Below are 19313 nucleotides of genomic sequence, written 5' to 3' on the forward strand. Positions count from 1 at the left end.
CACGACCCCCTACACTACACAAAATCCACTGCACTACCCTAAACCATTAAACACTACCCCCAGCACTACCCCCTACACTACCCACACATCACTGCACTACCCTAAAACTCTAAATCACTACCTCCAGCACTACCCCTACACTACCCAAACACAACTGCACTAAACCCTAAAACACTACCCCCAGCACGACCCCCTACACTACACAAACACCACTGCACTTCCCTAAACCCTAAAACACTACCCCCAGCATGACCCCCTACACTACACAAACACCACTGCACTACCCTAAACCCTACAACACTACCCACAGAGTGACCCCCTACACTACCCAAACAACACTGCACTACCCTAAACACTAAAACACTAACCCCGGCACAACCCCCTACAATACCCAAACACCACTGCACTGCCCTAAACCCAAAAACAATACCCCTGCACAACCTCCTACACTACCCAAACACCACTGTACTGCCCCAAACCCTAAAACACTACCCCCAGCATAACCACCTACACTACACAAACACCCCTGCACTGCCCTAAACTCTAAAACCCTACCTGCAGCACGAAGCCCTACACTACCCAAACACCACTGCATTACCCTAACCCTAAAAAACTACCCCCAGCTTGACCCCCTACACTACACAAACACCACTGCACTACCCGAAACCCTAAAACACTGCCCCCAGCACGACCCCTACACTACACAAACACCACTGCACTACCCTAAACCCTACAACACTACCCACAGAGTGACCCCCTACACTACCCAAACACCACTGCACTACCCTAAACCCTAAAACACTATGCCCAGCGCGACCCCCTACACTACCCAAACACCACTGCACTATCCTAAACGCTAAAACACTAACCCTGGCACAACCCCCTACAATACCCAAACACCACTGCACTGCCCTAAAACCCTAAAACAATACCTCCCGCACAAACCACTACACTACACAAACACCACTGCACTGCCCTAAACCCTAAAACACTACCCCCAGCATGATAACCTACACTACACAAACACCACTGCACTGCCCTAACCCCTAAAACACTACCCCCAGCAAGACCCCCTACAGTACACAAACACCACTGCCCTACCCTAAACCCTAAAACACTACCCCCAGCACAGCCCATACACTACCCAAACACCACTGCACTACCCTAAACCCTAAAACACGACCCCCTACACTACACAAACACCACTGCACTACCCTAAACCCTACAACACTACCCACAGAGTGACCCCCTACACTACCCAAACAACACTGCACTACCCTAAACACTAAAACACTAACCCCGGCACAACCCCCTACAATACCCAAACACCACTGCACTGCCCTAAACCCAAAAACAATACCCCTGCACAACCTCCTACACTACCCAAACACCACTGTACTGCCCCAAACCCTAAAACACTACCCCCAGCATAACCACCTACACTACACAAACACCACTGCACTGCCCTAAACTCTAAAACCCTACCTGCAGCACGAAGCCCTACACTACCCAAACACCACTGCATTACCCTAACCCTAAAAAACTACCCCCAGCTTGACCCCCTACACTACACAAACACCACTGCACTACCCGAAACCCTAAAACACTGCCCCCAGCACGACCCCTACACTACACAAACACCACTGCACTACCCTAAACCCTACAACACTACCCACAGAGTGACCCCCTACACTACCCAAACACCACTGCACTACCCTAAACCCTAAAACACTATGCCCAGCGCGACCCCCTACACTACCCAAACACCACTGCACTATCCTAAACGCTAAAACACTAACCCTGGCACAACCCCCTACAATACCCAAACACCACTGCACTGCCCTAAAACCCTAAAACAATACCTCCCGCACAAACCACTACACTACACAAACACCACTGCACTGCCCTAAACCCTAAAACACTACCCCCAGCATGATAACCTACACTACACAAACACCACTGCACTGCCCTAACCCCTAAAACACTACCCCCAGCAAGACCCCCTACAGTACACAAACACCACTGCCCTACCCTAAACCCTAAAACACTACCCCCAGCACAGCCCATACACTACCCAAACACCACTGCACTACCCTAAACCCTAAAACACGACCCCCTACACTACACAAACACCACTGCACTACCCTAAACCCTACAACACTACCCACAGAGTGACCCCCTACACTACCCAAACAACACTGCACTACCCTAAACACTAAAACACTAACCCCGGCACAACCCCCTACAATACCCAAACACCACTGCACTGCCCTAAACCCAAAAACAATACCCCTGCACAACCTCCTACACTACCCAAACACCACTGTACTGCCCCAAACCCTAAAACACTACCCCCAGCATAACCACCTACACTACACAAACACCACTGCACTGCCCTAAACTCTAAAACCCTACCTGCAGCACGAAGCCCTACACTACCCAAACACCACTGCATTACCCTAACCCTAAAAAACTACCCCCAGCTTGACCCCCTACACTACACAAACACCACTGCACTACCCGAAACCCTAAAACACTGCCCCCAGCACGACCCCTACACTACACAAACACCACTGCACTACCCTAAACCCTACAACACTACCCACAGAGTGACCCCCTACACTACCCAAACACCACTGCACTACCCTAAACCCTAAAACACTATGCCCAGCGCGACCCCCTACACTACCCAAACACCATTGCACTATCCTAAACGCTAAAACACTAACCCTGGCACAACCCCCTACAATACCCAAACACCACTGCACTGCCCTAAATCCCTAAAACAATACCTCCCGCACAAACCACTACACTACACAAACACCACTGCACTGCCCTAAACCCTAAAACACTACCCCCAGCATGATAACCTACACTACACAAACACCACTGCACTGCCCTAACCCCTAAAACACTACCCCCAGCAAGACCCCCTACAGTACACAAACACCACTGCCCTACCCCAAACCCTAAAACACTACCCCCATCATGACTCCCTACACTACCCAAACACCACTGCACTACCCTACACCATAAAACACTACCCCAGCACAAATCCCTACACTACACAAACCCCACTGCACTACCCTAAACCCTAAAACACTACCCACAGCACAGCCCATACACTACCCAAACACCACTGCACTACCCTAAACCCTAAAACACGACCCCCTACACTACACAAACACCACTGCACTATTCTAAACCCTAAAACACTACCCCGAGCTCGACCCCCTACACTACACAAACACTACTGAAGTACCCTAAACTCTAAAACACTACCCCCTACACTACACAAACACCACTGCACTACCCTAAACCCTAAAACACTAACCCCAGCACGACCCCCTACACTACACAAACACCACTGCACTACCCTAAACCCTAAAACACTACCGCCAGCAGTACACCCTACACTACCCAAACACAACTGCACTACCCTAAACCCTAAAACACTACACCCAGCACGAACCCCTACATTACACAAACACCATTGCACTACCCTAAACCCTAAAACACGCCCCCTACACTACACAAACACCACTGCACTACCCTCAACCCTAAAATACTACTCCCAGCATGACCCACTTCTCTACAAAAACACCACTGCACTACCCTAAACCCTAAAGCTACGCCCAGCACGACCCACTACACTACACAAACATGACTGCACTACCCTAAACCCTAAAACACTACTCCCAGCATGACCTACTTCTCTACAAAAACACCACTGCACTACCCTAAACCCTAAAGCTACATCCAGCATGACCCCCTACACTACACAAACACCACTGCACTACCATAAACCCTACCCCAAGCACAACCCCCTACACTACACAAACACCACTGCACTACCCTAAACCCTAAAACACTACCCCCAGAGTGACCCCCTATACTGTCCAAACACGACTGCACTACCCTAAACCGAAAAAACACTACTCCCAGCGCGACACCCTACACTACCCAAACACCACTGCACTACCCTAAACGCTAACACACTAACCCCAGCACAACCCCCTACAATACCCAAACACAACTGCACTGCCCTAAACCCAAAAACAATACCCCCGCACGACCCCCTACACTACCCAAACACCACTGCACTGCCCTAAACCCTAAAACACGACCCCCAGCATAACCACCTACACTACACAAACACCACTGCACTGCCCTAAACTCTAAAACCCTACCTGCAGCACAAAGCCCTACACTACCCAAACACCACTGCATTACCCTAAACCCTAAAAAACTACCCCCAGCTTGACCCCCCACACTACACAAACACCACTGCACTACCCGAAACCCTAAAACACTACCCCCAGCAAGACCCCCTACACTACACAAACGCCACTGCACTACCCTAAACTCTAAAACACTACCCCAGCACAACCCACTACTCTACCCAAACACTACTGCACTACCCTAAACACTAAAACATGACCGCCTACACTACACAAACACCACTTCACTATCCTAAACCCTAAAACACTGCCCACACCACGACCCCCTATACTACACAAACACCACTGTACTACCCTAATCTCTAAAACACTACCCCCTACACTAAACACACACCACTGCACTACCCTAAACCTTAAAACACTACCCCCAGCATGACCCCCTACACTACACAATCTCCACTGCACTACCCTAAACCCAAAAACACTACCCCCAGCACAACCCGCTTCACTACACAAATACCACTGCAGTGCCTTAAACGCTAAAACACTACCCCCAGCACGACCCCCTACACTACCCCAACACCACCACACTACCCTAAACCATACATCTACACCCAGCACAACCCCCCTATACTACCCAAACACCACTGCATTACCCTAAACCCTACATCTACCCCCAGAATGACCCCCTACACTACACAAACACCACTGCACTACCCTAAAGCCTTAAAACACTACCCCAAGCACGACCCTCTACACTACACAAACACCACTGCACTACCCTAAACCCTAAATCTACCCTCAGCATGACTCCCTATACTACAAAAACACGACTGCACTACTCTAAACCCTAAAACACTACCCCAAGCCTTAAAACACTACCCCAAGCACGACCCTCTACACTACACAAACACCACTGCACTACCCTAAACCCTAAATCTACCCTCAGCATGACTCCCTACACTACAAAAACACGACTGCACTACTCTAAACCCTAAAACACTACCCCAGCACAACCCCCTACACTACCCAAACACCACTGCACTTCCCTAAACCCTAAAACACTACACCTAGCACGACCTTTTACACTACACAAACACCACTGCAGTACCCTGAACCTTAGATCTACCCCCAGTATGACCCCCTACACTACACAAACACCACTGCACTACCCTAAACCCTTAAACACTACTTCAGCACAACCCCCTACATTAAACAAACATCACTGCACTACCCTAAACCCTAAAACACTACCCTCAGCACTACCCCCAGCACGACCCCCTACACTACACAAACACCACTGCACTACCCTAAGCCCCAAAACACCCCCCAGCACTACCCCCTACACTACCCCAACATAACTGAACTACCCCAAAACACTACCACTAGCAAGACTCCCTATACGACTCAGAGACCACTACACTACCTGAACCCTAAATCTACCCCCAGCACAACCCCCTACACAATACAAACACCACTGAACTACCCTAAACCCAAAATCACTACCCCCAGCACAACCCCCTTCACTACACAAACACCACTGCAGTGCCTTAAACCCTAAAACACTACCCCTAGCATGACCCTCTACACTACACAACACCACTGCACTACCCTAAACCCTAAATCTATCCCCAGCATGACCCCTACACTACACAAACACCACTACACTACCCTAAACCCTAAAACACTACCCCAAGCACGAACCCCTACACTACACAGAAACAACTGCACTGCCCTAAACCCTAAAACACTACCCCCTACAATACACAAACACAACGGCACTACCCTAAACCCAAAAACACTACCCCCAGCACAACCCGCTTCACTACACAAACACCACTGCAGTGCCTAAACCCTAAAACACTACCCCCAGCACGACCCACTATACTACCCCAACACCACTACACTACCCTAAACCCTACATCTACACCCAGCACAACCCCCTACACCACCCAAACACCACTGCATTACCCTAAACCCTACATCTACCCCCAGCATGACCCCCTACACTACACAAACACCACTGCACTACCCTAAACCCTTAAAACACTACCCCAAGCACGACCCTCTACACTATAGAAGTGTGGCTCAATGGTTAGCACGGCAGACCTCGATGCAGAGCACTGGTCCGGGACCAGGGTTCGATTCCCGTCGCGGCAGGGTCTTGGGTTATAAATTCCGCGGACCGGATATTCTCACCTCAGTGCCTATTCTAATCATGGGTCCCACGCTGCAACTCTGGGCAATAACTTGCTTAATCTCCACAACGGCCCCAACAGCGCTGGGATGCCTGGCTTTCACCATGGGGGTGCCCAGGAGTGGACACCTCACATGGAAAGCCAGGAAGGTATGAATACAGCGCTGAGATACCCGTAGTGGTGATCAGCGCTATATAAAAAAACATACATTTACATTTACATTTACATTCACACAAACACCATTGCACTACCCTAAACCCTAAATCTACCCTCAGCATGACTCCCTTCACTACACAAACACAACTGCACTACTCTAAACCCTAAAACACTACCCTCAGCACTACCCCCAGCACGACCCCCTACACCACACAAACACCACTGCACTACCCTAAGCCCCAAAACACCCCCCAGCACTACCCCTACACTACCCCAACATACCTGCACTACCCTAAACCCCAAAACAGTACCACTAGCAAGACTCCCTATACGACTCAGAGACCACTACACTACCTAAACCCTAAATCTACCCCAGCACAACCCCCTACACAATACAAACACCACTGAACTACCCTAAACCCAAAATCACTACCCCCAGCACAACCCCCTTCACTACACAAGCACCACTGCAGTGCCTTAAACCCTAAAACACTACCCCTAGCATGACCCTCTATACTACACAACACCACTGCACTACCCTAAACCCTAAATCTATCCCCAGCATGACCCCTACACTACACAAACACCACTACACTACCCTAAACCCTAAAACACTACCCCAAGCACGACCCCCTACACTACACAGAAACAACGGCACTACCCTAAACCCAAAAACACTACCCCCAGCACAACCCGCTTCACTACACAAACACCACTGCAGTGCCTTAAACCCTAAAACACTACCCCCAGCACGACCCCCTACACTACCCCAACACCACTACACTACCCTAAACCCTACATCTACACCCAGCACAACCCCCTACACCACCCAAACACCACTGCATTACCCTAAACCCTACATCTACCCCCAGCATGACCCCCTACACTACACAAACACCACTGCACTACCCTAAACCCTTAAAACACTACCCCAAGCACGACCCTCTACACTACAGAAGAAGTGTGGCTCAATGGTTAGCGCGGCAGACCTCGATGCAGAATACTGGTCCGGGACCAGGGTTCGATTCCCGTCGCGGCAGGGTCTTGGGTTATAAATTCCGCGGACCGGATATTCTCGCCTCAGTGCCTATTCTAATCATGGGTCCCATGCTGCAACTCTGTACAATAGCTTGCTTAATCTACACAACGGCCCCAACAGCGCTGGGATGCCTGGCTTTCACCATGGGGGTGCCCAGGAGTGGACACCTCACATGGAAAGCCAGGAAGGGTTCCTTCAGTGGTATGAATACAGCGCTGAGATACCCGTAGTGGTGATCAGCGCTATATAAAAAACCATACATTTACATTCACACAAACACCATTGCACTACCCTAAACCCTAAATCTACCCTCAGCATGACTCCCTTCACTACACAAACACAACTGCACTACCCTAAACCCTAAAACACTACCCCAGCACAACCCCCTACACTACCCAAACACCACTGCACTACCCTAAACCCTAAAACACTACACCTAGCATGACCCTTTACACTACACAAACACCACTGCACTACCCTGAACCCTAAATCTACCCCCAGCACAACCCCCTACACTACCCAAACATAACTGCACTACCCTAAACCCTAAAACACTACCCTCAGCACTACCCCCAGCACGACCCCCTACACTACACAAACACCACTGCACTGCCCTAAGCCCCAAAACACCACCCCAGCACTACCCCTACACTACCCCAACATAACTGCACTACCGTAAACCCCAAAACACTACCACTAGCAAGACTACCTATACTACTCAAACACCACTACACTACCTAAACCCTAAATCTACCCCCAGCACAACCCCTACACTACACAAACACCACTGCAGTGCCTTAAACCCTAAAACACTACCCCTAAGCACGACCCCCTACACTACACAGAAACAACTGCACTACCCTAAACCCTAAAACACAACCCCCTACAATGCACAAACACAACTGCACTACCCTAAACCCAAAAACACTACCCCCAGCATGACCTCCTAAACGACACAAACACCACTGCACTACCCTAAACCCTAAAACACTACACCAGCACTACCCCTACACTACCCAAACACCACTGTACTACCCTAAACCCTAAAACACTACCCCCTACACTACACCAACACAACTGCCCTACAATACACCCTAAAACAATACCCCAGCACTACCCCTGCACTACCCCTACACTACCCAAACACCACTGCACTACCCTAAATCCTAAAACACTACCCCCAGCATGACCCCCTACACTACACAAACACCACTGCACTACCGTACTGCTCTACCCTAAACCCGAAAACACTACCCCCAGCACGACGCCCTAAACTACTCAAACACCACTGCACTACCCTAATTCCCAAAACACCCCCCAGCACTACCCCCTACACTACCCCAACATAACTGCACTACCCTAAAACCAAAAACACTACCACTAGCAAGACTCCCTATACGACTCAGAGACCACTACACTACCTAAACCCTAAATCTACCCCCAGCACAACCCCCTACACAATCCAAACACCACTGAACTACCCTAAACCCAAAAACACTACCCCCAGCACAACCCCCTTCACTGCACAAACACCACTGCAGTGCCTTAAACCCTAAAACACTACCCCTAGCATGACCCTCTACACTACACAACACCACTGCACTACCCTAAACCCTAAATCTATCCCCAGCATGACACCTACACTACACAAACACCACTACACTACCCTAAACCCTAAAACACTACCCCATGCACGACCTCCTACACTAAACACAAAAACAACTGCACTACCCTAAACCCTAAAACACTACCCCTACAATACACAAACACAACGGCACTACCCTAAACCCAAAAACACTACCCCCAGCACAACCCGCTTCACTACACAAACACCACTGCAGTGCCTTAAACCCTAAAACACTACCCCCAGCACGACCCCCTACACTACCCCAACACCACTACACTACCCTAAACCCTACATCTACACCCAGCACAACCCCCTACACCACACAAACACCACTGCATTACCCTAAACCCTACATCTACCCCCAGCATGACCCCCTACACTACACAAACACCACTGCACTACCCTAAACCCTTAAAACACTACCCCAAGCACGACCCTCTACACTACACAAACACCATTGCACTACCCTAAACCCTAAATCTACCCTCAGCATGACTCCCTTCACTACACAAACACAACTGCACTACCCTAAACCCTAAAACACAACCCCAGCACAACCCCCTACACTACCCAAACACCACTGCACTACCCTAAACCCTAAAACACTACACCTAGCATGACCCTTTACACTACACAAACACCACTGCACTACCCTGAACCCTAAATCTACCCCCAGTATGACCCCCTATACTACACAAACACCACTGCACTAGCCTAAACCCTTAAACACTACCCCAGCACAACCCCCTACACTACCCAAACATCACTGCACTACCCTAAAACACTACCCTCAGCACTACCCCCAGCACGACCCCCTACACTACACAAACACCACTGCACTACCCTAAGCCCCAAAACGGCACCCCAGCACTACCCCTACACTACCCCAACATAACTGCACTACCGTAAACCCCAAAACACTACCACTAGCAAGACTACCTATACTACTCAAACACCACTACACTACCTAAACCCTAAATCTACCCCCAGCACAACCCATACACTACACAAACACCACTGCAGTGCCTTAAACCCTAAAACACTACCCCTAAGCACGACCCCCTACACTACACAGAAACAACTGCACTACCCTAAACCCTAAAACACTACCCCCTACAATACACAAACACAACTGCACTACCCTAAACCCAAAAACACTACCCAGCATGACCTCCTAAACGACACAAACACCACTGCACTACCCTAAACCCTAAAACACTACACCAGCACTGCCCCCTACACTACCTAAACACCACTGTACTACCCTAAACCCTAAAACACTACCCCCTACACTACACCAACACAACTGCCCTACAATATACCCTAAAACAATACCCCAACACTACCCAAACACCACTGCACTACCCTAAATCCTAAAACACTACCCCCAGCATGACCCCCTACACTACACAAACACCACTGCACTACCGTACTGCACTACCCTAAACCCTAAAACACTACCCTCAGCATGACCCCCTACACTACCCAAACACCACTGCACTACCCTAAACCCTAAAACACGACCCCCAGCACGACCCCTTACACTACTCAAACCCCACTGCGCTACCCTATACCCTGAAACACTACACCAGGCATGACCCCCTATACTACACAGACACCACTGCACTGCCGTAAACCGTAAAACATTATCCCCAGCATGACCCCCTACACTACCCAAACACCACTGCAATGCACTGCCCTAAACCCGAAAACACTACCCCCAGCACGACGCCCTAAACTACTCAAACACCACTGCACTACCCTACACCCTAAAACACTTCCCCCAGCAAGACCCCCTACAGTACACAATCACCACTGCACTACCCTAAACCCTAAAACACTACCCCCAGCACGACCCCCTATACTGCACAAACCCCAGTAAACTACCCTAAACCCTAAAACACTACCCCCAGCATGACTCCTTCACTACACAAACACCACTGCACTACCCGAAACCCTAAAACTCTACCCCCAGCAAGACCCCCTACACTACGCAAACCCCACTGCACTACCCTAAACCCTAAAACACTATCCCCAGCATGACCACCTACACTACACAAACACCACTGCACTGCCCTAACCCCTGAAACACTACCCCCAGCAAGACCCCCTACACTACCCAAACATCAATGCACTACCCTAAACCCCAAAACACTACCCCAGCACTACCCACTACACTACCCAAACACCACTGCTCCACCCTGAGGAACTTCGATTTCCGATCGTGATCGAATCGACCCGCCATTTTGTGCTCCGCCGCCATTTTGTGTTGCCATCACTCAGGCAGCACGGTGAACAAAGTCTATTCTGCTTTTTCTGCAGCTTCGTGTCAGAACAACCCTTCTGCCTCTATTTGCAAAGCTGGTGTTAGGACTGGCCGAGTACACTAATCCCTGTCTGGTTTTTCTAATCCCCGTCTCAACTATCTGTTGGTTCACACTATTCTTTTCTGACTTTATCTTATCGTCTGACCTTCACTGTCCTTTGCTAGCATTCTCTCGTTTCACAACTGCCCTCCAACACACACACCACCTGCAAGTTAGTTACGAATCCGTTAATGAATTAGTTTGAGGAAGGGGTGACAAACATAGTTGGAGGAGAGGTTTCTTCGAGTCATCTGACACTTTGTTTTCAAATCTCTCCTATTGGTTCTGTCCTGTTGTTCAATGTTTCTTATTGGCTCTTTCTTGTATATATTCTGGGTGTGTATTTGGTTAATGTATATGTTACCTATATGGTATAAAAGTTTGTGCGTCACGGAGTGAAGTGGCAGTCTCCTAAGAACCTACCTTGTGTACTTCTGGGATAACTGTACTAGCTGCAGCTAATAAATCTGATCTTCTAACGCCTAACAGAGTGTCCCGTGTCTCTGTGTAGCTGAGCAGGAGAACCCAGGAGATTAAGGCGTACCCTGCGCCGCCAGGCCCAAAAGGTTCTAGTTCTTCAACTGGCGCCCAACGTGGGGCGGCTTCAGTGGTACCGGTTCTGCCTGAAGGTCGTGAGGAACCCCGCAAGAAAATTCCGGAGGATTCGCGAGCCACGTCAAGCGACCCCTGTATGTCGAAAGTGGTCCGAAGGTCTTTTGCAGCATGGTTACTCCTTCCTGACGGCTACTGACGACCGCTGCCCTGACTGCCGCCCTGCCTTGGCCCTTTCTTTGGTGATGTATGGTAAGGCGAGACGATAGACGGGCCTCTGTTGGCGTGAGAAGACATCCTTAGTTAAGTATTTGGTGGGTCGCTCCCACAATTTAGTTTTCTTAGTTACTTTGATCTTCTGGTTTCTTAGATTCGACTATTGCAATAGCCGAAGCCGAGGGGTAAGTGCATTTGTGCTGCGTAAACTGAGTTTTACCCCCTTGAAGTTTGTGAACAGTCCGCTGATATCACGAGATGCCTGGTCTGACTAAGTTTGGAAAACTTTGTTGCGTTGGTTGTAATAGGGATTCCCGGCTTGAGGACTCTTGTCCGATTCCTTCGGTTGGAACTCCCACATATGAGCTCTACTCAAGACATGGTATTGGCCCCATTGCCTTTAACGAGGCGTGGACCCGATACACAAAGAAAGATGGTGTTCTAAAATGGCCAGAAAATGGTAGCTTTGAGCCTGATGTGCTAGATAATTTAGAAGCAGTTCTATTCAAAAGAAAAGCCCAGCCGGCAATGTTTGACTCTTTCCGCCTTTGGCGTAAGGAAGCCAAACAGAAAGAAATTAAGCAAGCAAAACGAGATAGAAAAGCACAGGGTATGACAATTATACAGGCTGCCCAACAATTTAAGGATGATGAAATTGATAACGCGACTGAAATTTCAGAGAGACAGCATCGTATGGCGATAAATAAATGCTATCCGGTGTTGTCAGTTTCCCCTTCCGAAAACAAGAGAGATTTAGAAGAAGATCCCCTAATGTCTCACTTATTGAGATTGCCTCTGCCCTATGCACAAGGTGCCAATGCACCCCAATTGTTACAGCCTGTTCAGCCGCCAGCGGTACTCCCGCCTGTTCCGGCTCTTCCGCATTTGCCTCCTCCAGTATTACAGCCTCTGCCAGTTTTACCGTTAACTTCGACTTCTTTACCCTCATCTCCTGATCTTCGATCTCCTTTGCCTTCTGCACCTCCTGCAATTATCGGTTCTCCTCCTGTCAGTTCGCCTAATACCTTGTCTCCAATTCTCATGTCCAATTCTCCGTCTATGCGTAAGCGACTCACGGACACTGTCACTGGTATTCTATCTCCTTTCTTTGAAGCTTTAAATGTGTCTCCGGCTTTTGCTCGAAGACAATCTCGTAGTCAGTTCCCGGATTTGGAAGAACGAGAGAGATTGGAATCTCTTGCACATAGATGGATCAAAAAGGGTCTCCAATATAGTGTACTTGATATCATGCCTACCTTCTCACAATGGAATGCACCCACACAAAGATATGTTTTCGATATAATGTGTGATAATCTCATTAAAGAATGGGAGGATGTGAATTTAAATTCGGTTCCTCAGGGTCTGTTAGACGTTCAGGCTGACTTTGATAAAGGACTTGTAGTGGGTCCTAAAGTTGAAAATGCTGTAAGAACACTTATTTCCTTCAGAAACTTATTATCCTCTCAGACTTCCCTTGATTCTGATCCGTCGGTTAAACTGACACTGAAAAATTATCCCATGAGAGAGGTTCCTCCAGTATGGAAGGAAGAGGTTGCAGCAGTAGGTAATAATCCAGCTATTCCCGCTCATTTTCAACGTAGATGGGTACATGTCCCCTGGAAGAGATCTGAAGTTTTGGCCCTTAAACAGACTCTACCGGATCCTCGTAAAAACCCTGCGGGTTATTATAAAGAATTATCACAGACAGTTGACGCTTGCATCATGAATTTAGCTGATATCGACATGTTGATGGGAAATGTAGTCCCACAGACAATATGGGCTAAGATTCGCAAGGAGAATCACGCACAGGAATTAGGTGCTAATTGGGATGTTATAACTGCCACAGATAGAGACCAAGTGGGTAGTGCAAAGCCTGACGCTTTGATTTCAGAACTCCCTGGTAGGATTATTATATTAATGAAAACAATGATGCCTGCATTGAGAGTTAATTGAGATAAATTAGCGGCATGCAAACAAAAGAAAGATGAAAGTGTCTCTGATTTCTTCTCTCGTTTCGAGGAGACATTTATTGATCACAGTGGTCAAGATATGGCTACAGAGGGTGGGCAGCGATTATTTGTGGACAAATTTGTATTTAATTTGCTTCCCGAGCTGTCACACAAATTGAAAGATTCAGAAAGTTTATGGGCTGTCTCTTCTTCTGCCCAGATATTGGCTACTGCACAATATTACGAAAACAGAGATAAAGAAGAAAAAGAAAAGCAAGAGAAAAAGATGAAGGAATTAAAAACGAAGGTTCTCTTGCAACAAGCCTATCCTCCTTGTCATGCTCAGACTCAATTTCAGCAGCCTTCGTAGTTTCAGAGGTTGTATCAAAAACCTGAGCAATACATTCCGCGACCTTTGCTAGGACCTAATCACTGTGCCTATTGTAGAGAAGAAGGTCATTTTAAAAATAATTGTCCGGTTTTATTGCAGCGCAATGGAGCATTATCTGCTCCACGAGGTCGTGCTGGCCTCCAGTCAGCAAACAGAGGTAGAGGTCGAGGTGTGTTAACTCAAGAACAGCGTGCCCTTCCTTCTCCCAATTCCATGAACTACTTTGATCAGCAAAATGTTAGGTCTACTCAGTACTACAATGAAGACCATTATATTGAAAACGGAAATGAAAGTCTTCATGCCAACTTGCACAGCCATGGACAAAGTAAGGGAGTTGTGTCGGTTCCAGTAGACCAGAGTGGTCCTTATGTTAACGTCACTACAATGGGTGTTTTAGAGCCATTTCTTCTAGATACTGGGGCGATGAGAAGTTCTATCATTCATTCTAAACTCCCTGGGGCACCTTTGTCTGGCTTAACGAACGTTTCTATAGGATTTTCTGGCGCCCCTGTTCGTAATCCGGTTTCTTGCCCTCTGCCTATTTCAATTGGCCCTTATGATTTGGAAACTCCACTTCTTTTGACGAATGGTTGCGGTGAGAATCTGTTGGGTTTGGACCTATTGAAAAGAATGAATGCTACGATATATTGTTCTCCTTCTGGTGTACATCTTACTCTAGGACAGAAATTGACTTCTCCAATGTATTTGTCCAAAGATCAGTTTCCACCTGAATTGCTTTCTCTTCCGGCAACGCTTTGGGCCACGGGTCCGAATGATGTGGGCTGTCTCGAAATTCCACCATATGTTGTCACTCTTCAGCCCAATGTTGAATTGCCGCGTATTCCGCAGTATAGAATTTCCACTGAAGGTGAAAAAGCGCTTTTGGAAATCATTTATGATTTGATTCAGAAGGGTGTGGTTGAAGAAACAAGAGGTAGCACATGCAATAGTCCTATTCTTCCTGTTCTTAAACGCACTGATCCTTCTCAGCCACCTGTATATCGTTTCGTAATTGATCTTCGGGTGGTAAACAAAATTGTTGTACCACAATTTCCTGTTGTTCCAGATATCACTGCTCTGTTGACAATGATACCTTCCACAGCGACTTGGTTCTCTGTTATTGATCTAAAGAATGCCTTCATTAGTATTCCTATTGCAGAAGAGAGTAGGGACATTTTTGGCTCCTCTCTTGGAGGCCGAAGCTTCCGGTTTAAGCGCGCACCTCAGGGCTATTGTGAAAGTCCCTCCATTTACAGCCAAGCTTTAAAATGTCATCTTGATACTTTTCATTTCCCGTCTGGTGCTGCTCTTATACAATACATGGATGACTTGTTGATCGCTGCTGATTCAGAAGATATTTGCAAAAATGTTGCATTTTTACACCACTTGTTTAATCTGAATCATAAGGTTTCACCTTCCAAATTACAATATGTCCGTCGAGAGGTTACCTATTTGGGTCATCTCCTATCAAAGGAGGGACGACGATTAACACCAGAACGAATTCAGGCGATTACGCAAATGTCTGTGCCATCCACACAAAGGGAGGTACGTGCCTTTCTGGGTATTACTTCCTACTGTAGGCAGTGGATCCCTAACTTCTCTCTGTTGGCCAAGCCTCTGTTGGCACTCACTTTGAAAGATACGCCTCGGCCCCTTCCTTGGACTGACGAGTGTCAGAGGAGTTTCACTGACTTACGTACTGCTCTGTGTTCTGCTCCTGTACTAGGCACCCCTGATTACAGTAAGCCTTTTACACTCTATGTTCATGAGAGAGAGGGTTGTGCATTGTCAGTTTTAACACAGCAATTTGGAGACAAACAGCGGCCATGTGCCTATTTTTCGGCTATGTTAGATCCTGTAGCTAAAGCATTGCCCAGTTGTCTCAAAGCGACAGCAGCAGCAGCAATTTCTATTCGACAGTCTGCTGGAGTGGTGTTGGATAACACTCTCATTGTCATGGTACCACATGCAGTGGATACCTTACTAAACAGAACGAAAACGCAGCATCTTACGAGTGCTCGTCTAACTGGATACGAGCTGACGCTTTTGGCTAGTCACGTACACATCAAACGATGTAATACCCTAAATCCAGCTACTCTGTTGCCCCTTCCAGATGAGAAAAGTGTTGAGGAGCAACATGATTGTTTCTTTCGTACTGAGGAAGAGACAAAAGGAAGAATTGATTTGAAAGAAACACCGCTAGAGAATCCGGATGGAACTCTATGGGTAGATGGTTCTTGCTTTAAAATGCCTAATGGAGATACAGTTTCAGCCTATGCTGTAACTACTTTACATACAGTTGTGGAAACAGCACGTGTCAGACACAATTCAGCTCAAGCAGCAGAACTGATAGCTTTAACAAGAGCATGTATATTGTCAAAAGGGAAAAGAGTGAACGTATACACTGACAGCCAATATGCCTTTGGTGTAGCATTCAACTTTGGGCGTCTTTGGAAGGAACGGGGATTCCTCACTTCACATGGCACTAAAATACAACATGGTCAGTTGGTGACTGATCTTCTTGAGTCACTTGCCTTACCCACCCAAATAGCGATTGTGAAGTGTAGTGCGCACAAAAAGATTACAGATGATGTTGGCCGAGGAAATGCATTTGCAGATGAAGTAGCGAAAAAGACAGCGAGAGATGTTACAAGTCGAATGTATGTGGCAGGTCCTGCGAATTGGGTCAGAGAGAGAGGAATGTATGAGAATACAGTAGAAAGTGTAAAATCGATTCAGGAAGAGGCTACAAAGAAGGAATTAAGTAGGTGGAAAGAAAGTACGGGAATGTTAAATGAGATGGGTTGTTGGGTGGAATTATCTGAACACCAACATTGGCTGTTACCAGATGCCTATGTACTCCCAGTAGTTACCATGGCGCATGGTCCAGCCCACTTAAGTGCAAAAGGTATATGCAAACTTCTGGCTCCAGTGTGGCAAAATGAAGGAATCCCAAAGTGTGCAGACAATGTAGTGAAACATTGTATTGTTTGTTTAATGTACAATCCGGGAAAGGGAACCCCAACTCCAACGGGTCACTTTGCTCCTCTGACATATCCATTTGAGGTGTTGCAGATCGATTACATACACATGGAACGATGCAACAATCTCAAATACGTTCTGGTGGTAGTATGCGCCTTTTCAAGATGGATAGAAGCATACCCTCTAAAAGACACCACAGCCTTATCCACAGCCAAAATCTTACTGAAAGAATTTTTCCCCAGGTTTGGTTTGCCGCGCATTGTCTGGAGTGACAATGGGAGCGAATTTGTGGGCCAAGTCATGCAAAAAGTTTGCACGGGTCTTGGTATCAAGCAAAAGTTCCATGCGGCAAATCATCCACAGTCAGCAGGTCTAGTGGAATGTTATAACGGAACTTTGAAGTTGAAACTGGCAAAAGTCCAAGCTAGTACAGGACTTAATTGGCCCGATGCTTTGCCCCTGGCTCTCCTGTCCACCCGAACTGCTGTGCACTCTCGTTTGGGACTTAGCCCTTACGAAGTGGTCTTTGGGCGTCCGGCTAATGTATGGGGAGTCCCTCGCCCTACGAAATACTCAGACTTGCCATATCCAATGTTGATTGACTACTTGCATGAACTTACAACTAAATTGCGTGTTCTCCATCAACAGGTTCAGAGTGCTTTGCCGGAGGCTTCCACAAATCCAGGTCATTCCATCCGACCAGGTGACTGGGTCTGCACCAAGAATTTCCAAAGGACGAGAAATTTGGAGCCCAGGTGGAGGGAGCCTCGTTTGGTGCTTTTGACCACGAGAACAGCAGTTAAAGTTGAAGGAAAGAAAAACTGGATTCACGGCGTGCATTGTAAGAAAGTGCCTTTGCCTTTACCTTACGATCAATGGGTGCGTAGGGGCATTGGTGACTCTGAAAGCGAGAAGGTGCCACGATTCGTGCCCTTTAGTGATGCACGCCTGAATGGGACACTGTCTGAGAAAGAGGACGACGACATTCTGCAGGAAGCAATAACACCACATCGTCGCTTGGATACGACAAATCCACGAACATTGTTCCAAAACCAGACTGTACCAAACAAAGAACATTATAATTTGAGACCTAGACCAAAGAACACTTAAGATTTTTCTCTCTTGTGTAGTATTCTGTCCCGGTTGCAGGGTCACGGTAGGAGTCTTGATTGTGACCTGAGTAGTGACAATAGGCCTGCAGGACTTGCAGTGTCATAGGACAGCAGATAATCATAATTGAGTGATCGAGGAAGATTGCCGTGAGCATCCATTCGAAAGATGAAAACTACACAAAGCAAAAGAGAGAGAAAGGATGAAATAAAGAAAGAATCCTGTAAATTAATGTACAGTCGTTTTAATATAACCTTATGTATTATTATATTATTGTGTATTATTTTGGCGTTTATAGGTTGGATTATTTATGCTCTGAAGCAAAAAGTTGTCTCTCCTTCTTCCTCTTCGTCTTCTTCTACTGTCTCACCACATCTATTTCATACCCTTCCTCAACATGAACTCATTAGAAGAACTGAATATTACAATAACTCATTTGTCCAGTTATTACATCAACACCAGTTAGTGGTCAATACAACTGACTGTTGGGTGTGTGGACTCATGCCACATACCACAGAGAAAGGAATGCCATATTTGGTTCTCCCG

Source organism: Triturus cristatus, chromosome 1_1 (assembly GCF_964204655.1).
Source record: "Triturus cristatus chromosome 1_1, aTriCri1.1, whole genome shotgun sequence".
NCBI classification, from domain to species: domain Eukaryota; kingdom Metazoa; phylum Chordata; class Amphibia; order Caudata; family Salamandridae; genus Triturus; species Triturus cristatus.